The 24,132-nt window shown below is 35.2% G+C and overlaps 1 pseudogene; it reads left to right on the top strand.

Annotated features, from left to right (window-relative positions):
- The first annotated feature begins 5,149 nt into the window (after nt 1-5,149).
- On the top strand, nt 5,150-6,233 carry LOC143033051 (uncharacterized; annotated as a pseudogene).
- The last annotated feature ends 17,899 nt before the right edge of the window (nt 6,234-24,132 follow it).

Raw genomic sequence — 24,132 nt, 5'->3', positions numbered from 1 at the left:
GTCCTCCTTTCTTTTTTGTTTCCACCTATTTATTCTTTACTTCTCAATACTTCTCCTTTTCTTCTTTACAACCATTCTTCATATATTTTTCTATCCCTTCCCCACCCTCATCTCTTCAACTTATCATTCACTGACTCTTCTGCTTCCTTTCATTCTCCTCATCCCACCTACAATCTTTGTATATTTTGCTTCTTCCTTGTAATATATTCATTCTTCCTCTGCTCACGTTTCTCATTTTTCCTTCACTGTATATTATACCTCTTTCAATTTTCCCAATTGTTCTTTCTCTTTCTCCTCATTTAATTTGATCACCCTCAGCATCTTCTGCTTCTTTCCCTGTTTTCTTCCTGCTCCACTTATCCTCCACTCTCAATTTACCTCTCAAACAAATACTCGTAATGTCCCCTGGAGTACCTTCCCACAAACCACTCAGGGCTCCTCATGCTTATCTTTCTTTATCAACCCTGTGTTCACTATTATCACCTTTCCACCACCTTTCCACTATTGTTCTTTCCTCCCACCCACACTTTTCTAAAAGCTCACCCATCACCTCATTTCTTAATCAATGATTCACATGCTTTCTCTCAAACACAATACCAATATTTTCTCCAATGCTCTCACCCACGCCACATACATGTACATCTAATAACACGATTACTAGGGTTCTAGTTAGTCCTGTCAGACACTCTTATATTTTGATGTTTCGTTGGAGGAAAATACAGAGTGAAGACCCCTAGCCCTCTCATTCCGTCCTATAGAGTCTCCTACTACGACACGCATGAACATGGTGGTACCCTCTTCCTTCCCCCCCCCCTCCAAATGGGGTGGGGTGGTGGTGGTGGGGTGATATTAACATTAAAAAACGAATGCTTATATACCTTATGACCGCCAACATAGCCTGATTTTCCACCGAATGAGTCCCACGGAATGCTAAGTATGAATTTCGTTGCGTTAATGTCTTTCATTTATATATATTCGACATTTTTACATTTTTATTCCTTTATAGATCTTCATTTTTTCGTTCTCTAAGCATAACCAGAGACGAATTGTGAATTATCTTGGTAACTCTTAATAATCTCTTCTTACTTAGAAGAATTTAAGGTGACAATTTTGTTAATAGGCAAATGATAGTTCATAGTAGTTGTACAAGTAGTACTTATAGCAGTAAATAAAGAGGAGACTGTGGTTTAGACCAGTAGAACGGTTACGAGCACTTTTTTTATACTAAGCCATTTTTCATAATAGACACCATCCACCAGTGACAACACATATTCACCTGCATATTTCGATTTGACACCATGATAAATATTTAGAATAATTTGTGCTGTTTTGCAAGCTAGTGCTTGTATGACACTATATTTTGATAATTCCTTAAACCTAAGTAATATTTTACATCCTACACCAAAAATGAAAGAAGAAATAAAATACCAATTGTAGGTTTGTATTCTAGGTCCACATAAATAAAAAGGACAATAAAAACTTTGGCCCTCTCCGCTTTAGTGTCACATGGTAAACACTTTTTGCACTGACTTTTTGAACCCCATTCCTTTTCTTAATTCTAGTAATAAAGTTGCAGTTGTTACAGAGAATAAATTGCGCATACTGATATTCCCATATCCGAAAAAAAAACTACGGACAAAACATCCCCGGCCTGAATATCCCCCAGAGAAGATGCCCCCGGACGAACATCCCCGCCCTAGCATATTTCACCCATGATAATGAGGTGACGGTGGTGGCTATGATTGTGGTGATGGTGGTGATGTCCTGGAAGTAATGATGATGGTGGAGCTGATGGTGATGATGGCGGTGGTGATGTGATGGTGGTGGTAATGATGATGATGATGATGATGATGATGATGATGATGATGATGATGATGATGATGATGATGATGATGATGATGATGATGATGATGATGATGATGATGATGATGATGATGATGATGATGATGATGATGATGATGATGATGATGATGATGATGATGATGATGGTGGTAGTGTTGGTGGTGGTTGTGGTGGTGGTGGTTGCTATGGTGATGATGATAATCATGACGATGGTGATGTGGTGAGGTGATGGTGATGGTGTGATGGTGGTAATGATGATGGTGGTGCTGATGGTGATGCTGGCAATGGTGATGTGATGGTGGTGATGATGATGGTGGTAGTTATGATAGTGGTGTTGGTGATGATAATGGTGGTGACGGTGGTTGTGGTGGTGATGGTGGTGGTGATGGGGGTAATGATGATGATGGTGGTGATAATGATGGTAATTATGATGATGATAGTGTGGTGATTGTAACATGGTGGTGATATTATGGTGGTGTAATGTGCCGGTGCTGATATGCCGGCACAGAAACATTGACAAGTTGTAACTGTTACGCAGTTAATATGTGTTATTCTTTTCTACATATATGATATACTTGCACTGGTAACCAAACTGATTAAACATATTAATGTGTGTTTCGTCTGAGGAGTGTTTTCCCCTGGGGGGGTGTTTCGTCCAGGAGTGTTTTGTCTGAGTGTGTTTCGTCCGGGGGTGTTTGGTCCGAGGGTGTTTTGTCCGGGGGTGTTTTGTCCTGGGGTGTTTTGTCCGGGGGTGTTTTGTCCGGGGGTGTTTTGTCCTGCACTCGATATTTCAGACTATATGATTGTTGTTATGGAATGTAGTTTACCAGCACATGTTTTTATGAATAGTTTTGCACTTGGACCATACGAATCCAATTAGTTTTCGTTTTAAGTAACTAATTAAATGTAGATACCAACTAAATTAATGAAACTCCAAAGTTAAATATTTGATCAAAGTAACCACCCATTGAGTATCTTAAACATTTCTAGTTTTATAATACTATGATATTTGATTTTACAAACCAAAATAAAACGTTTACTGAAAATGTAAAAAGTTTCCTTTATCAGTATTCTGAATAACAAGAAAGTATATGGTATTTACAAAAAATGGCACCAACATTTGCCATAAGAAATCAGGAATCATTAAATTATATGTGATCTGTTTTGTATTCTTAAGAAAAAATAACAGAAGTAATTATATGGACCTAAACAACGCAATTTATGACATGGAACTAAGTCTTCAAACATATGATTCGGTACCATTGAAAATATATACATTGTTGATGACCTTTTAGTGTTACCATGAAAACTATTATGTGAAGCTTGACACTAATACCTTGCTTAACTATTTTGTGTTTCTAAAGAGCAGCTTATTCTGTGCCAACGTATATTTGAGCATGGCTGCTCAAATATACGTTGAATTCTCACACAGTGTACTCGAAGTTGCAGTGGTACACAGTTAATTTTTTTTCCTACTCGAAGAACTGTGAGGTGCCTCAATACTGTGTTCTGACAACCATAACTTTCAGGAATTAGACTTGCGTTGACCTTCACAAGCTTTAAGATATATTTTAATTACAGAGAATATTTAGATATTTTGTAAGACAGTAGGATATTTTACACTTGCTTTTCAACTGATTACAATCTAATAAACTCTACAATAATAGTAGCATATACCCCAATCTTATCTTTATGAAATAAATTGAAAGACACAAGCTATAAGACCAGGACATCAAAGTATTGGTCAAGCACACCCATTACCAATGCATGTTCACATACTTCTCCAATTGTCAAATAAACTGAACTACATATCACTTACTACTCAATTATTGCCCTGTTTTTAAAGTTTACTTCTTGTACTTACAGTTCTATACTACTTGTTGTGATACACCCATTAGCGCAGCCAAAAGGCGATGCACATTTACATCTCCATAGCAACGAATGGATAAGAATTATGAACGCGGAAAATTGGGAACTAGCACTGACCAACGTATTACTATATAGTGGTGCGAGAACTTCTTGAGGTTATTACATTAAGCTTAACAAATTTTCTACCTTGTTGGGCACAATCATCCATCTGTTTGGAAACTTATCGAATGTCTGCAGGGCGAGGTTGCCAGGGTAAATGGTATATTACTTCAGGTAGATTGTGGTGTACGCACAAAGAAACGAACAAAGAAGGTATACAATGAACTCCTCTTTCCTAATGTCCCTTTTACCCCATCCATTCATCTCATCCTTGGTCGCCCCTTCATGTTCGCTCCATCCACCTCTGCCTTCCATAGTTCTCTTACTAATCTTTCTTCAGTCATTCTTTCCATGTATCCAAACTATCTCGATATTCTTTCATCAACCCTATCTCCCAGCTCCATTTCCACCCCCGCTCTCCACCTCACCTCCTCGTTTCTTACTCTATCTAGCCTAGTAACCCCTACCATACTTCTCAGACATTTCATCTCAAGCACCTTTAAACTCTTCCTCTCTTATGTTCAATGTTTCTGCCACATACAGTGCTATCGGCACAATCACTCCTTCATACAATCTCCTCTTAGCATCCATTACTAAATGTTTATTTTTCATTACACTTTTTATTCCCTCAAGGCATTTACTTGCTTCTCTCAATCTTCATTCTACCTTCACCTCCACTCCTCCCTTTCCTGCCACATTTGCCCCCAAGTCATTAACCTTTTTCACGGAACTCTAGATCCCGCCCACAACGAACAGCAAAGTATCTTAACTACAGACATTAATTTTCTTTTCAGTTAGCAGTCTACTTTGATCACTGTATTACAGTTAAGCGATAAGTTTGGAATTCTGATGCAGCCTCAGTAGTGCATCGGTAGAGCAGCCGCATGGCAATACGTCAGGGCCAGGATCAATTCTAGGGAACAAACGGGATGATTATTTGTAAGATTTCAGTGTGACGAGTGATTTATTCTGATTAGTTACAACGGCGAGGCTATCAAATGGTTTCGGTCCAACTCTGCTATTCGTTGCGGGCGGGTTCGAAGTTCCGTGAAAAGGTTAATAACGGAAGTTACCAGTCTACCTTGATTCCTGTATTCTAGTTAAGCGATAAGGTTGGAACTCTTTTGTAGCCCCAGTAGCGTATCGCTAGAGTGGCAGCTTGGAAATGCACCAAACCCGGGATCGATCCCAGGTGACAACAGGGATGATTATTTGTAAGATTTCACTGTGAGTGATTTATTCCGATTAGTTACAACGGCAAAACTATCGGTCCATGTCTGTTCTTTATTGACGGCAGGTTCGGGAGTTCGTGAAAAGAAGATTAACCCATTTCAGCTCAGTGGTACATATACGGCACATTAAAAGCATGATGCAATATTGCATCATACATCGCTCTGGGTTGAGACAAGCCTGAACAAGTGTACTGGGAATGCACACCAAACCTGCTACAACATGTTCATTTGAGTACAGCCCCTTAAACCTGCCAGTCTGTGCTCTGCTGTCACGTTGAAAAGAAGTGTCGCTGTTCTCTGCCAAAAACAATGGCTTCCAGAAAAAAGTAAGTATATTTTGCACATTTCTTTGATAACTAGGTTCTTTTGATAACTGCACATGTTGAACAAGTAATAAACTGACCTCTCTAGTTAACTTTCATATTTGTCTAATCCATTCTTTTTTCTGCATATCATTTTATATTTGCTGTGCCATATATGGTTCGCTGAGCTAATGCAGATACATTTTTTCTGTGTACACATATTTTATGAATATCGAATTTCTAGCATGCTCTAAGTCCATTTTATGTTTTCATATTTCAGATCCCTGACTATGCATGACATATTAGCTGTATTAGAAGAAGATGAGAGCCATGCAGAAGTTTATATTGAGCCTAATGATTCCGGCCTATTGACTGATGAAGACTCTTGCTGATGAAGACGATAGTGGATTGATAGATAATTTGTCCAGCAGACAACTGACTGGTAATGCTGAAGCTGTTTTCCATGACGGACGACGTACAACTGAAGATGATTGTGAAGCTCAACTGAGTGGTAATGATGAAGCTATTTTCCACGACGAACGTCGTACTACTGAAGATGATGGTGAGGCTCATAATTCTTCGCCTATCAATAGCTATAAGACTCCCAAATGGAGTCTTGGCACTTCACTCACACCTGATGACTGCATATTTCCTGAGGCAAATTGTGCAAAATATAGAGATTTTACTCCAGTTGAACTTTTTGAACTATTTTTTGATGATGATATGTGGAATATGTTAGTGGATCAGACAATTGTCTATGCAACTTTCAAAGGTGAAACAGATTTCTTGGTGAGCAAAGATGAAATGAAAGTGTTCCTTGGAATTTTGATAGTATCTGGCATCGTTCCTGTATCTTCTCGGAGGATGTTTTGGAGAAATTCATCTGTGACAAGAAATGAAGCTGTCTATCAAGCTATGAGAAGAAGAAGATTTGAAAAAATTATGCAGTTCATTCATTTTTCCGATAATTCTTCAATGGATACAACTGACAAATATGCAAAGTTCGTCCACTCTTAAGGACATCTAACAAAGAAATTCATAGAGCATTTTCAACCCGTGAAGTCACTCTCTCATGATGAAGCAATGGTTGAATATTATGGTAAGCATTGGTGTAAACAGTGCATCAGAATGAAACCAATTAGATTTGAGTATAAAGCTTGGTGTCTAAATACAGACTATGGTTATCTAGTGACCTTTGATCTTTATCAGGACGTACCTATGAAGTAAATGAACTGAATGAGAAAGTATTCGGCAAATGTGCCGCTACAGTCTTGAAAAACATTGATTCATTGCCAGAAGATAAACGGTCACTTCCATATAATATTTATTTTGATAATCTCTTTACTTCATTTGAACTTCTCACAGAACTCAAGGATAGAAATTACGGTGCTACAGGGACAATAAGAGCAAACAGGTGTAAACATTGTAATATCCTAAAACTGTAATATAACTTGTCAATTTACAAATAAATAAGTGCATTTCGGATACGGTCGTGTTTTATTTAAAAATAAAAATATGTTATTTGATATTGGCAGTGGTACATATATGGCACATCGTATTCTAGCAATAATATTGTAGAGAAAAGTAAACCGAGACGTTTTCCTAATCAATTAGGTAGAACCAACACCAAAAATATGATAAGATATGAAATTACTACAAAAAAAATAATTGGAGCTGAAATGGGTTAATGACGGTAGTTAGCAGTCTGCCTTCATTTATATGCCCCAGTTAAGTGATAAGGTTGCACTTCTTTTGTAGACTTAGTAGAGCATCGGTAGAGCGGCTGCTTGGCAAAACGCCAGGCCTGGGATCGATCCTAGGTGACAGCTGGGGTAATCATTTGTAATATTTCACTATGATGAATGATTTATTCTGATACAAATATATGTACATTTTCATTATACATTGTCATAATTATCATACATGAATAAATATTTTCATTCAACACTGTCATAATTTTCTGTCTATATACCAAGAGTTTACCCCCTCACAATGGATGTAGCCATTCTACTCCACTCCATCACCCTTTCCTCCTCGTCATCTTGGTGATGACCCATCATGGATGATGGGTCATCAATGTATGCCACCCATTGCCCTGGGTTAGAAGCAACTTAGCAAGACACAGCACATCCACAGCAACACCGCTTCGTTTAATCGCCCCTCCCCCTTCCAGTCCACTCATGCAGAAAAAGAGAAGACGGGGAGAAATCCCTTCGGGGTACGTTAAAATATCATCTACACATAAGCATCCTCTACCCCCCCCCCCATCACCCGCCTCTCCCTTCCTTGCATACTAGTATAATCTACACACAGACATTCTCCACTCATCCCTCTCTCCTGCCTTTTCCCTTCCTTGCTCAACAGACATTTTCATCTTGCTTAACACCCTGTAAGAAACTGTGAGGTAATAGATAGAAATGTGTAGGAAAAGGGGTAGATGACGAGTGTTGTATTTTTATAGTTTAAGTATTTACATAATAAATCGAGGAATTGCATAAGCTCGCTCTCACCCTGATGTTTATAAATAATAGTCGGGGAACTGGTTTCATTGCTGCTGGATGACGTGTATGCTTTGCTTTTTGCTGACTACTTGTAACCTAAGTGGGTTATGTAGAGACAGTAGATCGCTTAAGTAAAAAATATTGCATATAGACTTGTACCAATGAATCTGATTGGTGAAAGGGTAGAGGAGAAAATCCCATTGATTCACGAGTGTAAGATCACGCTCTTTGGGGAGGATCTTAAATGTAAAGTTAATGAATATCGGACTAAAGAAATCACTACGCCACTGCAAAACTTAACTAGGATCTAAAATGCGTGTTCTCCCGGGATTCCTAGAGAGTGCCTCAGAGTAGCACGTTTTATAAGAAGTAACTTAAGAAAAGTACAAAGGGAAAACATCTATATATAATTTATCCTCGATTGAAGACTAATCCCATATAACAAACTGTGGGAACAAAGACAGTGGTGAAATTTTAAAGTGAAAGACTACATAGGGGAGCTCAATAAAGAAAATAAAAAATATAGCTAAAAAGAGACAGGTTTATAAGAAATACAAGGGTTCAGGTGCACCTAATGACGATCAAAGCTATGTAATAGTACAGAGAGATTTAAAAAAAAGACAATAAAAACAAAAACGACAATACGAAATGAATATTGCTGATAAATCCATACAGAATCCCAAAGAATTCTATAGTTATATTAGAGATAAAAAGGTTATTAGGAATCACATTGGCCAACTATTATCTGCTAACGGTGAACTTGAATATTCAAACGAAGGAATGTGTGATATTTTAAACAAGTATTTTAGCTCATTATTCGTAAACGAAACACCTCAAAGTGAACTCACAGATTGAAACCTGTGAAAAATCTAGAGTGAACTTACTACGGTAAATATAACAAAAGAAAAAATTAAAAGGTGTATAGAGAAACTCAACCATACTAGAACACCAGGGCCTGACGGTTGGCATTCAAGAATCTTAAAGAAAATGAAAAATGAGATTGTTATTCCATTAGAAATTATATAAAAATAAAAATAAATCCATCGTATCCTGAGATGTCCCAAGAGAATGGAAGCTAGCTAACGTTACTCCAATATTAAAAAAAGTGACAAACAACAAACCAAATAACTATAGGCCTATAAGCTTGACTTTAATTATAGGAGAAATGATGGAAACTATAATCAGAGATACTATCGAACATCATTTAGAAAGTAACAGGTTGATAAATGATAGCCAGCATGGATGCAGACGGAAACGTTCTTGAGTGACTAACTTACTCGAATTCTATAACACAGTCATCTCGAATTATGACAAAAGAAACAATATAGAAAGCTTTTGATACAGTCTCTCACGAAAGGCTACTTACTAAATTAGCTTCACACGGAGTAAGTAGTAGCCTATTAAGTTGGACTAGAAATTGGTTGAATGATAGAAAACGGAGAGTTGTTTTAAATTGCAAAACTTCTAGATGGAAAAATGTTACGAGTGGAGTTCCTCAGGGTTCGTTGCTGGGCCACTTCTATTCGTAGTATATTTTAATTATATATACCACCGACTAAAATCTATTGTCTCCAAATTTGCTAATGATACAAAACTGTGCGAAATGGCAAATTATTACTTAAATCAATTAGATATTCAAGAAGATTTAGATAAATCATAGGAATTGTCTGAAAAGTGGCTAATGCATATAGGTAAAAATAACAGTAAGTTGTTTAAAAATTCGTTAACAAAAGTGGATAGTGAGAAGGATCTCGACTTAATTATCAGTAACGATCTGAAATAATATAAGTACTGTATTTCAGCCTCTGAGAAAGTAAATAAGATTCTAGGGCTGATTGATTCTTTGACTTCAAAAGTCCATCTCTCATTAACAAGCTATATAAATCATTAGTTTGTCCACATTTGGAATATGCTATTTCCCTATCTCATTAAACACACTGACTGACTGGAAAAAGTATAACGGCGAGCCACAAAACTGATTTCAAATATAGAAAATAAATCATTCGAAAATCGACTAAAACATATGAAAAAAAAAGGGTTGAGTCTGACGCGACTTAATAAAGGTCCGTAAAATTCTAAAGGGGATTGAAAACATCAAAAGTGACAGAATTTTTACACTGAATGAGAATCCGACAAGAAATAATGGTCTCAAAATGTCAGGAAATGGATTTAATTTGGAGGTGGGTAGAAACAACTTCACTAACCGTGTAGTTCATGCAGAGATGCTGTAATGACTGCCATTTGTTCTATAATATTTTTTTATTTATTTTTTTATTTGGCTGTTTATTATTTGATTGATTTTTATTTTCTATTATTTATCTTTCAATTTATTATTAACTATTTACCTGTTTGTTTATTATTTACCTATACCTACGCATTTTTTCTATTTCATTTTTTATTATTCATATTACTAAATTTTTTTAAACTTTTGTATTGTAATTTATTCTATTTTAATTTTATCATTGCAATACATTTTTTTTTCGCATTCGAACAAGTTATGGACCATAAGGTCTCCTTTCGGTATGCTCCACCTTTGTAATCCTTTGTAGGAAGACTACACCCAAAGAACTTAGTGTAAGATACGCGCTTATGTGAAGAGACTGCTACCACATAGAATTAGTGCAAAATACGGCTATGAATGGGTGTAGATACTTGTGTATCGAGCAAACTACAAGCAACTACAGGACCATGCAGTGCACGCAGTGCACCCAACCACGCAACCACGCAGTGAACGCAACCACACAGAGCACACAACCATGCCGTGCCCGCAGTTCATACAGTGTACGCATCCACCCAGTGCACACAACCACGCAATACACTACTTCACCCAGTGCACGCTGATTAGAGGGACGAGCTAGTGAACGAGGTACTACTACGAGGAGAAGCTAGCAAACGAGGGGGACACAAGACGAGGTTGATGTCCTGCTGAGGTGCACACCGTATGTATAAGGTACTACAAGGGAAACAGTTGGTTCAAATCGACATTAACAACTGAAGGTATAGCTACAGAAGTTTTCCGTCATGAGATTGTCACCTCATATAATATCATTCCAAAGTTTTCGTGGTAAGAAAACACCATAAGGGTATTTTTTTTTACTTGAATAGATGCCCTAATAGTGACTATAAAAATATCAAATAATAAAAAGAAAACAGAAATTTTAAAAGAAAATATAGATTTTGAGAATGGTAGGGTTAGGCTTATGATAAATTTCCAGGAAAAGGAAGATATAAACCAATATGAAGATTATAGAAAACCGTTTTGCAAACATTTTAAGTGAAAGTGTGATCAATATCCTATTAAGTCTTTGGTTAGAATGATAAAGAAAATAAACACCAATGGAACTAACAGAATATTTAGCAAAATTAGACAGATGGTCTAAGTACATGATATCTATGTTAAAGGGTTCAGATTGGACAGAAAGATCGAGTGATAAGTTAAAAGTTGCACAGTTTACTAAGTTAATAGCATTTGCATTACATGTTAATAATTGTGATAAGATGACTGCAGAAAATCGACTTAGGAGAGGTAGATTACCTTCAATGTTATAGTGAAAGTGAAGCAATGAATCCATATTTCATAACAACAGGAATACAACAACGGGGAGGAAATAGGAACCCTAGGAGTGGTTACAGAAACAGAGAATCTAAACATAGAGTTAGAATCACTTCAAAGAATGCTATATTTGAATGTTATTAATTGTAATCACTGGGGGCATAAAACGGAAGAGTGTTGTTATGAGATTATTTGTAGGAACTGCAAATATGAGGATCATGATGATTGTCATTGTAGAAACCCACCTTTCTCTTTGTATCACCTAAGAGTAGGACATAGAACACAGGATTGTAGGGCAATGCCAAATATTTTTGTTCACCCAGAAACAAGAGGAGAAACCCCAGACCTAAAATAAAACAACACTACAGAAGTAACCCTAGAACAACAAATAGACAGTATTGTGTAGGGATAAGAGCGATAGGAGTGTAGAAGAAAACATTAACAGCAAAGTTAATTGTAAGTTGAATATAATATTTGGAAGGACTTCTGTAGAACGCCTCATTGTGGGCAGATATTTCAATAAATCTATTCAAACATTTGTTGATACAGGATCAGTAGCCAATATTATAACTAGCAATGCTTTAAGCCAATTGAAACTGGGGGTGAAAATCTTATATCCAATCCATTACTCATTGCAAGGAGTAACAGAAAGTTAAAAACACTAGGTAAGACTGAGTGATGTTGTTCTATATAGGGATGAAAACTTGTACATTACAGTGATAGCTGTAGAATGATTTGTTTTCCCAGGATATTTATTGACATGATTTGCAGCTATGAGAAAATAGGGCATGATCATATGTCTTGCTGAGTTAGAGATCTTAGTAAAATCACAGTTAATTCCAATTTTAAACCAACCGAAGTTAGAACCATTATCTATAATGAGAAAACCTATTGAGATAGATAAGGAAGATAGCAATGCTAGATAAGATGGTAGTGTAGCAGAGCGGTCCATTCATGAAAAGATAAGAAATAGAGTAAAAAGTCACATATAGTAAACCCAACTCATGTACTCAAGAAATCCCAGAAACAAATCAGAATTCATCAACTTCAAAGGAAGCTTTACTAATTGTGGGAGGTGCCGTAATAAAGTCGACGTTATTAGACTTCAGAGCAATTAAGAGAGTGAGAGGTGCAGTTGAAAGGAGTCACTGTAGACTTTGAAATTTTAACCATCACAGAATCGATTATGATAAAAGGTTTGAAAATGGACTTGGGGATTTAAAAGACACGCAAAAACAAGGTAGAAATATTACTGATTAGTATTTTGAATAAAGACATATTCTTAAGAAAAGGTACACATTTAAGATGTTTTCAAGTCTGTACAAAACCCATTAAGATTTTAAATGAGAAAACTGTGGAGGTGGAATTACCAATTTCATCAATCTGTTCAACTCAGGAAGAAACAGATTTGAGAGAGAGAGATATAAGAGTCAACTAGAGCCTACTTGTTGTCCTGAGTAAGAAGTAAGCTTAATTACATTACTTGTGAAGCACAACAAAGTAATTGCTTTGCCCGGGGACGCCCTGAGCAAAACAACTGTTTTAAAACACCCTATTAAATTAAAACCAGTGACTCAACCTATCTATATACCTGCCTACAGATTACAATATTTCAAGCTAGCCATTGTAGATAAATTGATCAATGAAATATTATCGCAGGATATAATACAACATAATCTTAGTAAACGAAACTTCCCCTTGATTCTGGTGCCAATATCAGATGGTACCATGCGTCCAATCATTGACTATAGGGCACTGAATAAGCAGACAATACCTGATAGATTACCGTTACCGGTAATAGCATATGTCTTTTGTAGTTTGGGAATCAAGAATAGGTATTTTAGCACTATAGATATAAAATCTGCGTTCTGGGAAATCGATTTGCAGGAAAATTCAAGGGATTATACTACATTTTCCACAACAACGGGGCACTATGCGTTCAAACGAATGCTATTTGGGTTATATGGGTTATATGGGTTATATACAGTTTTAGATGGGTTGTTAGGAAGTACCGCCAGTGTATTTCTAGATGGTATTTTAATGGTATCCCAAACAACGGCTGATTATTTTAAAAATTAGATTTGATATTCTTAGGACTAGTTGGAGCAGGATTGGAAGTGAAACTTTAAAAAATTTAAGTTTTTGCGGGGCAGTATTAATTATCTAGGACATAAGATAGACAGACATGGACTTAGTATAGTGAATTCAAAGGTAGAAGCAGTAAAGAACTATCCAGTTCCTAACAATGTATAAAAAGTTCGATTTTTCTTGGGAGTGACAGGGTATTATGGGAAGTTCATCAATGGATATGCAGACATAACTAATCCTTTAAGTTCTTTGTTGAGGAAAGATTCAAATTTCATTTGAGGACCTGCACAACAACAAGCTTTTGATAAATTGAAAGATACACTTACTAGTTCTCCAATTGTCATATTTCCTGATTATGATAAAGAGTTCATTCTTTGTACTGATACATCTGACATATGGTTAGGAGACATATTGATGCAAGAGAGAAATGGAACATTGAAACCGATGGCTTGTACATCGAGACTTTGTAATGGTGCAGAGAGAAACTACTCCATCACAGGAAGAGAAACATCAGCACTGATATATTCATTAGAGAGTTTTAGAGATATTATACTGGAATATCCAATCATAGTGTGGACTGATCATACAGCTATCCAAAATTTATTAAAACATAAGAATCTTAAAAGCAGAATAGCCAGGTGGTTTTCTACACATCAGTGTTATGAGGTTAATTTAGAATATATTCCAGGTAGGAAGAACGTTGCAGCAGATCCACTATCTAAAAATATTAGCCAACCAACGTCAAAGCTGATAAATTTTATATGTTGTACAAATAAACTAGTAATATTAAACGAGGAAATGATAATAAGGGAACAAAGAAAATACGGGACTTGGGAAAAAGTAGCTCAGAATCTGATGAACCCACGACGTGTTCCTCCGAAACAACAAAAAGGGTATAAGATGAAGAAATTTCATATGAGTAATGGCTTTTTATATAGAAAACCAGTTGTAATTCGGAGGGATATTTCTAGGGGCCCAGTGAAACAGTTGGTAATTTCACAAACTCTTGTGCAAGAGGTATTGAAGCTATTTCATGATAGCGATTGTAGTTATCACCCAGGAAAGGATAAAATTTATAGACAAGAATAAGTTAAATATTTATGGCCAGGTACGAAGAAAGGCATTGATGCTTATATAGAAAATTACTTGAAATGTACTGAGATGAAAGGAAATACACATAAACCTGCTCCTATGCTATCATATCCCATCCCGCAGAAACCTTAGGAAAGAGTTCACTTAGATACACATGAGTAACCTATGTCTGAAAATAGATATAAATATTCTTTTGTTGGCATTGGTTATCTTGCAAGATTTTGTATTTCACAACACATATCAAATAAGAGAGCTGAAACAACTTCTTCAGTAATCTATGATCAGATAATCTGTAATTTAATTTCTCCTAAGATCTTAGTTTTAGACAATGATACTGAACTTAAAAACAAAATCTTGGAAGAATTATGTAGGTTATTTAAGATACACAAAGTTAATATCCAGTTAATTCATCCTCAGATCCATAGAGTTGTAGAGATGTTAGATAAGAAAATCCTCAATTGTTTTAGAGGTTTAATAAGCCCACACAGTGTAGCTTGGGATTACATGTGTTAAATGTGCACTTAATAACCAAATTAATGCAGCTACAGGAGGAACACCTTATTTTATCATCTACGAGAAAGACAAAATTCTCCCATATGAAATCTTGGTTGCAGAACGAAAGCCAGTGTATGATATAGATAATTACATTTCACATAGGATACATACATTTGAAGCCGTACACCAAAGAATTAGGGAACATATGAAAGATTATACACAATAGATGAAGAAGCAATAATCCAAATTAGCACATATAATAGGATTACAAATAGGAGATTTGGTCATACGATCAATAATAACTTTTCACCAAGGGTTTTAAAACAACAACTCTTTTTGACGGAGAAGAAACACGGTGTATAAGTTTTATTGGAGAAACATTAAATTTTGATGACTATCAGGAGTATGTGGGAATGGTGTAATAATTCAAATAATTTTCACAGATAAGGCTGGATTTAAATTACTATTATATATTGTGCATGCCCGGGATTGGAAACCTGATCGACCTGGAGCCTTGATCAGTTATAAAGTCCTGGAGCCTTGCCAATGTAAAACCACGCTATTAAGTATTGCAAGATAATACTTTCGTTTGTGTTCCAGGAAGCATTGAAATTTCTTATAAAGCTTTACTAGTATGTGTCAATTATTTGCTACAATTTCATGACAAAAATATTTGTAAGACAGGTTACTCGTAGTAACATAGGAATATTTCCTACATTTCCCAAACATACGTAGAAGTCTCCTATCTCTCCTAAGTTGAAGTCGGTTGAATGTACTATCTCATCTTTGACAAGTGTGAAACTATGAAATATAGGCAGGCACACTCTCCATTACTGCTGACACCCTTAATGGTGTGCACATAACCTATGTAACATACCTCACAGATAAACAACTCACCATCATTCACAATAAGAAAACATCCACTATTGGGATCTAACATAAACAACTTTTCTAATAATGTAATTTTCTTAACTGTGCTTTTCTCATAAGAATGAAGAGGACATAAAATATTATTTGACACCCTTTCCTTATTTTGCTATTGATAAATTATGACAACTTCAGACCTTGATAGTAGTGAGTTTTGCAAAAGAAAATCCTAAGATAATTTATGTATGTATTAAATATTTTGTTTTCACAGTTTAAACAGGATGTTTTAAGGATATGTAGGTATTTGGTATTACTTTTGTATATGTTGGAGTACTTGCATATTTTGGGTTACCATTAAGTTGATGACAACATCCATTTAAGGATATTTCTTTTAACTCTGTTTTAGCCAGTTTACGCAGAAATATTTTTTTATATTTCCTTGTATATACATTTTTTTTTATCAAATGGATATTTCTAGAATATTGCTATATGCCAAAGTTAAAAAGGGATGGTAGGGAGGACAAAGTGGTAGCTGCCGAGCCCTGTAAGAGGCTGGTAGAGAATAGGGAGAAATAGGTAGAAAGAGGGATAGATGACGGGTGTTATATTTTTATAGTTTATATATTCACATAATACCCGAAAGCAAGAAGGTGAGGAACTGCATAAGCTCGCTTTCACCTTGATGTTTATTAACAATAGTCAGGGACCTGATTTCATTGCTGCTGGATGATGTATATTTTTTTTCTTTTTTTGCTGACTACTTGTAGCCTAAGTGGGTTATACAGACAGGAGATTGCTTAAGTAAACGTTATTGCATATAGACTTGTAACAATGAATCTGATTGGAGAAAGGGCGAAGGAAGAGAAAATTCAATTATTTTATGAGTCTAAGATCACGCCCTTTGGCGATGATCTTAAATATAAAGTAAAAAATCATTGGGCTAAAAAAATCACTACGCTACTCAAAACTTACCTAGGACCTAAGATGAGTAATCTCCGGAGATTCATAGAGTGTACCTCAGAGTAACACGTTTTATAAGAAATAACTTAAGAAAAAAACATAAGGAAAATATTCTGTATTTAATTTATCCTCGATTGAAGACTAATCACATATAACAAACAGTGGAAAACAAAGACAGTGGTGAAAATTTAAAGTGAAAGACGGAAGGAGTAGCGGTCGAGCGCTCCCTTTACTCCATCCACACATCTCATCTTCAGTAGTCCCCTCAAATTCACTCCCTCTTCGTCTATATTCCACACCACTTTTACTAATTTTTCTTCACTCATTCTTTCTGTGTATCCAAACCACCCCAGTACTTATTCATTAGCCCTACCTGTCATCTACTTTTCCACTCCTGTTCTCTTCCATACCTTCTCGTTTCTCACTTTATCCAACCTAGTAACTCCTACCATAACTCTTAGATATTTCATCTCAAACACATTTAAACATTTCCGCTCTGCCTCTCCTAAAGTGCATGTCTATGCCCCATACAAAGCCGTCGACACAACCAACCCTTCATACAACCTGTATTCTTTACATATCATGACACCCACACAAACATACGTAATACACCATTTACCTTGGCACCCTCGGCCTATAGGCACTCAATAAATTTCCAAACAAATGGATGATTGTGGCCAACAAGTGAGAAAAAAATGTTGGTCCAGCTTTCTGAAACGTTGCTGGTGCGCTGGTCTCCATCAAATGCCACTTGGTGCAGGTTCCAGTTGTTGGGCGGGAACAACAGTGGAATTCGATGAAATCTAAGTGGAGCAATACCAATGGATGGGTCCCGGTGAGCTCCGAGTGGCCGTATTTTGTTAGCGATTATGGTGCTTTTAACCAGAAGTTCTCTCGTCAGGAGGATCCTATGGTCGTGTAGGTAGTGGTTCTTAATGGATCCTGCTTATAGGTGGTAAGTGAGGCGTCTGGAGAGGCGAGTAGTCGTCATTCCTACATAAGAAGTACGAGTTCTACAGTCCTTGTGTTGACATGTATGCATGTAGATGACGTTTCTCCTCTGGAAGGGCTCTTGGGGAGGGAAGGTGTTATTTCTTAATAGAAGGTTGGAATATTTCTTAGACTGGTAAAATATAATAAAATTGAGATATTTGTCTTCGGGTATCGGTTTTACATTGCGGCGGATAATATTCTTCATAACTTTTTCTTCAGTTTTGTATGCTGACATCATGTGGCTTTTGTAAAATAATTTTATGGGTGTCTTGTTTGTGGCGTCGGTATGGGGGTTATGTTCAAAGTACCATCGGTCGACTTCATCCTTGATAGAGTTCTCTACAAGGTAATTAGGGAAACCGTAGAGAAAACATCCAGAGTGGTGATCTCCTGACCCTTTCCTCCAGTAGGGACATTTTCCCACTCCTCCGTTAAGGCTCCCTGTATATAGATGTTCAGCAATATTGTATTGACCTTTTCCGATGTTAGTTTTTTGTGTTTATAACCATCAAAAACCATTGTATTTAGTTGAAAATGTAACAAGAGTTACGAAACGTCCTGCAAGTAAGTAACAGAATAGACTTTATTCGTCTCCATGCAATACGCATCCGGAGAATTCCTGTATTCCTTAAGTAAGGATTAGAAACGCCTCTTACGAAGAATTGAAAGTCTTCAGAAAAAGATCATCAACGCTGAGATTTCCGTCACATTAACACTACATTTAGAAATAATTACAAAAGGCGGAGCATGCCAAAAGGAGACCTTTTGATCCATATCTATGTTGGATGCGAAAAATCATAATAATGATAAATAAATAAATTAAAAAATAAGAATTATAATAATGTAATTAATAGATAAAATACACAAATAGATGCATAGTTATGTTAGATAATAAACAAACAGGTAAATAGTAAACAATAATAATTTAACATATAACTAATAATAAATGAGAATCAAGTAAACAATAGTAAACAAAAAGACAAATTATGAAAACAAATAAACAAATAATATAAAGTTAATGAAAATCATTACAGCATCTTGCTTAGGTGTTTATCTAAATGATTGTTAAAGCTTTGAACTGAACTACATTACACTGCCTCTGCAAAAAGTTTATTCCATTCATCAACTACACGGTTGGCGAACTTGTTTCTACCAACTTCCAACTTAAATCTATTTCTGGACAGTTTGAGACAATGGTTTCTTGTCTGATTCTCATTCAATGTGAAAGTTTTGTCACTTTTAATGTTGCCAGTTCCATTTAGAATCTTAAAGACCTGTATCAAGTCACTTCTGAGTCTACGCTTTTTTTTAGGGAAAACAGATTCATATGTTTTAGTCGATTTATGTATGATTTATTTTTTATATTTGGAATCAGTTTTCTGGCTCATCGTTGTATTTTTTCCAATCTGTTAATATCTTTAATGAGATTCGGTGACCATACGGAAACAGCATATTCCAAAAGTGGACGAACTATATATATATATATATATATATATATATATATATATATATATATATATATATATATATATATATATATGTATATATATATATATATATACATATATAATATACATATATTATATACATATATATATATATATATATATATATATATATAATATGTCTATATAGATACATATATATATATATATATATATATATATATATATATATATATATATATATATGTGATGAAAGTGGAAAAAGAAGTCATGGATCTTGTTCCAAGTTTCTGAGTTTATTCCTGACCGGTTTTGCAGAAGCATAGAGCGAAATCGGTCAGGAATGAACTCAGAAACTCAGAACTAGACCCGTGACTTCTTTTTCCACCTTCGTCAAATTGTCACAATGTCCCAGCATATATATATATATATATATATACATATATATATATACATACATACATATATATATATATATATATATATATGTATATGCACATATTTCACAAGTCACACGTGAATCACAAATATGCAGAGTCCACTGGGAAGAGGAATAACACACGAAGTCCGAGCGCTTTCGTGATATATTCACATTATCAAGAAGTACAGAAAAGTGAGTGTACTCTTTGATAATGTGAATATATCACGAAAGCGCTCGGATTTCGTGTGTTTTTCCTCTTCCTAGTGGACTCTGCATATATATATATATATATACATATATATACATATATATATACACATATATATATATACATACATATATATATATATATATATATACATACATATATATATATATATATATATATATATACATACAAATATACTGTATATATATGTATACACATATATACATATATATATATACATATATATATATATATATATATATATATATATATATATGTGTGTGTGTGTGTGTGTGTGTGTGTGTGTGTGTGTGTGTGTGTGTGTGTGTGTGTGTGTGTGTGTGTATGTATGTATGTGTGTGTGTGTGTGTGTGTGTGTGTGTGTGTGTGTGTGTGTGTGTGTGTGTGTGTGTGTGTGTGTGTGTGTGTGTGTGTGTGTGTGTGTGTGTGTGTGTGTGTGTGTGTGTATATGTATATATATATATATATATATATACATATACATATATATATATACATATATATACATGAGTAGGCTTTTAGATGTAAACTCAGGAAATATCACATAAAGATTTCTTTGCCTTTGATTTATGCTTGGAGTGTTCATTAATTCGAGGGAGTTGACCTCATACAATTTATTATTATTACTATTATTATTACTATTATTTGTTCATGACTTTAAGAGTATAATTGTAATTCCAAATGATAAATAACCATACAAAATAATAAACAGAAAAATATATAACTGTATAAGACAGACTTTCTCGAGTTAATCAACACTTGTTGGAGTTTTGAGAAGATTAAGAGTATGATTGTCATCTCAATTGTAATTAACATTTCAAAGGGAAAAAAATACTTTAATAGTTATATAAGATCAACTTTCTTGAGTTAATCAACATTCCTTTTGAAGGTTTGATTAGAGTTAGAGTATGATTGCAATTATAACTGGCAATTTACCTTTCACTGTGCTCAAACCTTCAAAAAAGAAAAAAAAAGTTTATCGCATATAGTTATTAATGTAATTTTTCTATCAACTCAAGAAAGTTGATCTCATACAATAATTATATTTTTATTGACTTTAACTTTCGATCCATACCTTGAAAGGTCAATCTTACTTTTACTTTGCTTGGTGTTGTAAGACGGAAATGTATCCTTAAAGTTATGTACATGATAACCGAAGTGTCCAGAGCCAAAATTCCTAAACCGAAAAGTCTACATCCGAAAGCTCTAGGCAGAAACATCCTAGACCGAAACGTTCATAGCCGAAACGTCCATCCACTACAAAAGTAATGGCTTTGTAAGCTTCTTGGCTCCTCCAGGCTTTAAGTTATCATTATTATTAATATATATATATATTTTGTACTTCATAATCTAATGTGATTTGCTGAGGTAGCCCTTTGTCTTCATAATGGGCTATTATATATTTTTGTAGAGGATTAAATTCCACCAGTGAAATACCCTCTCGTTCCTCTTATGGCTATTTTCTCTTTCTTTCCCCCACTAATCCAATTTAAACCTTGTTTCTCAAGACATCATGAGCATTTACATATATAGTTTCATTGTTGATGAAAAATTGATCTAATCGCAATATTTTTCAATTCTCCAGTTTATTTTCAACAGATGCCAATCGATATTAACCAAAGGGAGGTCTCTAGACAGAAACTTTCATAAGTAGATAAACTGAAACCGAGAGTACTATGTCATACACTGTCGAATGTACTGTGGCTAGTTCCAGTCAACTTTAGCCAAGGTTTTGATTTCTACTAATAAAAATTAATTAACTCTGCTAAATGATAAATTTTCAATAAAATTCATATAATCTTTCTCAACGGTCAACTACTATTACCTTCTTTCCTGGAGGGGCCCGTGCTTCTTCAAAAAATATAGGGTGTCTTACTCTTTTAGATAAATCCCCTTCCTTTGGAAGTCTAAGAAGCTTCTGATAGATCACACTCATGAATGGAACAAAACATAAATGTTTTGTAATGGAAATTATCAGATCGTATGGATAAAAAAATACCTTCCAATATTGTGATTTTGTTTTACTTAGGAGAAAATTCGTATATATATATATATATATATATATATATATATATATATATATATATATATATATATATATATATATATATATATATATATATATATATATATTATTACAATATCTTAAAACTATCGCTAAGGTAGCATAGCCTATATATTATTAATATGATCTAAGTTTAAGCAATTTTATGCAACCAAAGAAGCAAACTCTGTTTGAAAGTGGTTCTCCATTGTTCAATCTGTTTATACACAAAAAATAACCTTTTCCTCTTACTAACGAAGTAATCAGCCAAGGCCTTTATTCACTCCTAACCCAACCCACTACCATTCAACACCCATCTATTTTCTTTTTCATCATAACTCTTTGTGGATGAAGATCAATCCCTATCTCCCTTCTACTGCCTGAATCAGATGAATTGCAGCTAAACGCAGCATCTACAAAGCGGGGCTGGACAGGCGAAGTTGGTTTAATTTCACCGCTTCATTGCAAGCAGACCCTCCCTCCACGTACACTCCGTCCACTCACGAGTAACTAGAAAAGACAAGAAGAAATCCCTTCTAGATGTGTTTATTTATCATCCATTGACAACAAAGCTCCACTCACATCTATCTTTTGTTCAACAGATATTCCCCTTTTACCCAAGGCCATCCCCTTTATTTTCTGTCTTCCCCTCAAGTTGTCTCTATTCACTCCGGCTTTTCTCACTCTTTTTGCTAGTCTTTCCTTACTCATTCTTATCATATGCCCAAACTATTCCGATATTCTTTTATAAACCCTATCTACCAGATCCTTTTACACCCCTATTCTCATAACCCCCACCATAATTTTTAACCACTGCATCTGAAACACATTTGAAGTCGGTAGACACTGGATTCCTTCCTATTTCTTTGGGGGCAGGCAAACGTTTTTCCCGATTTTAAAAAGGCTGCTAAATCTTCTACACACAAATACAGACCAATCAGCTTAACGTCGGTCAAAGGTAAAATGCTAGAATCAATAATAGCTAATAGAATAAGGTGCTTGCATCGAGAGACATAATTTGATTCGTGACTCACAGCATGGGTTTACCAAGGGTAGGTAATCTGTAACTAATCTTTTATCCTTTTACACTAATGTCTACAAATCGGCAGATAACAATAATAGCTACGATTCTATTTATCTTGACTTTAGCAAAGTGTTCAATAGGGTGCCCCATCAAAGATTACAAATAAAATCAAAGCCCATGGCATAGGAGGAAAAGTGTTTGAATTGATTAGAGCATGGATTAGTAACAGAAAACAGTGAATCACCATTAACGGTGTAAAATCTAAATGGGGAAGTATTGCTAGCAGAATTCTCCATGGCTCGGTCTTGTATTGCTCATTATTTATACAAACAACTTGGCCAATGTGATTATTAGTGATGTTAGTGAATTTGCGGACAACACAAAAATAGGGCATCATTTTAGGTCATAGGAAGACATCAGGATACTGCAGGAAGATTTTAACGAATTCCTTGTATGGTTGGTGAAATGACAAATGACCTTCAGTATCTCAAAGTGCAGTGTATCAAACGTAGGTTTACACAACCCAGAAAACAGGTATAGCCTAAATAACACCTTTTTAGGGAAACAGAATGTGAGAAAGACTTGGGATTGCTAATTATTCTTGACTTAAATCCAGAAAAATGTGCATTGACGCCCGGAATAGATAGGATTTATTTCTAGGACGATTACGAACAAAAGTGCAGATCTTGTTATCATACTTTATCTAGCGAAAATTAAAGCCATCTGTGACTATACAGTACATTTTTGGTCTCCATTCTATAGAATGGATATAAATTCACTAGAATCAGTATAGAGGAGAATGAACAAAATGATACATGGGTTCAGAAATTTACGTTATGTAGACAGCCTTAAGTACCTTAACTTTCACTCTCTGAAAAAACATAGAGTGCGGGGTGATCTAATCGAAGTATTCAAATGGTCAAGGGTTTTAACAAGGGCGACGCATTCATGTCCTCCATAATAAGACAAAAGGGCAGATATCGCAGTAATGGATCTAAATTTGACATGTGTAGATTTAAGAAGGAAATAAGCAAAATCTGGTTTACCAATAGAGTGCTTAACGAATGGATAGACTC

The sequence above is a fragment of the Oratosquilla oratoria genome, chromosome 15, assembly GCF_046742065.1.
Source record: "Oratosquilla oratoria isolate Oo_2021 chromosome 15, ASM4674206v1, whole genome shotgun sequence".
Lineage (NCBI taxonomy): Eukaryota > Metazoa > Arthropoda > Malacostraca > Stomatopoda > Squillidae > Oratosquilla > Oratosquilla oratoria.
This window is presented reverse-complemented; position numbering and strand designations above follow the sequence as displayed.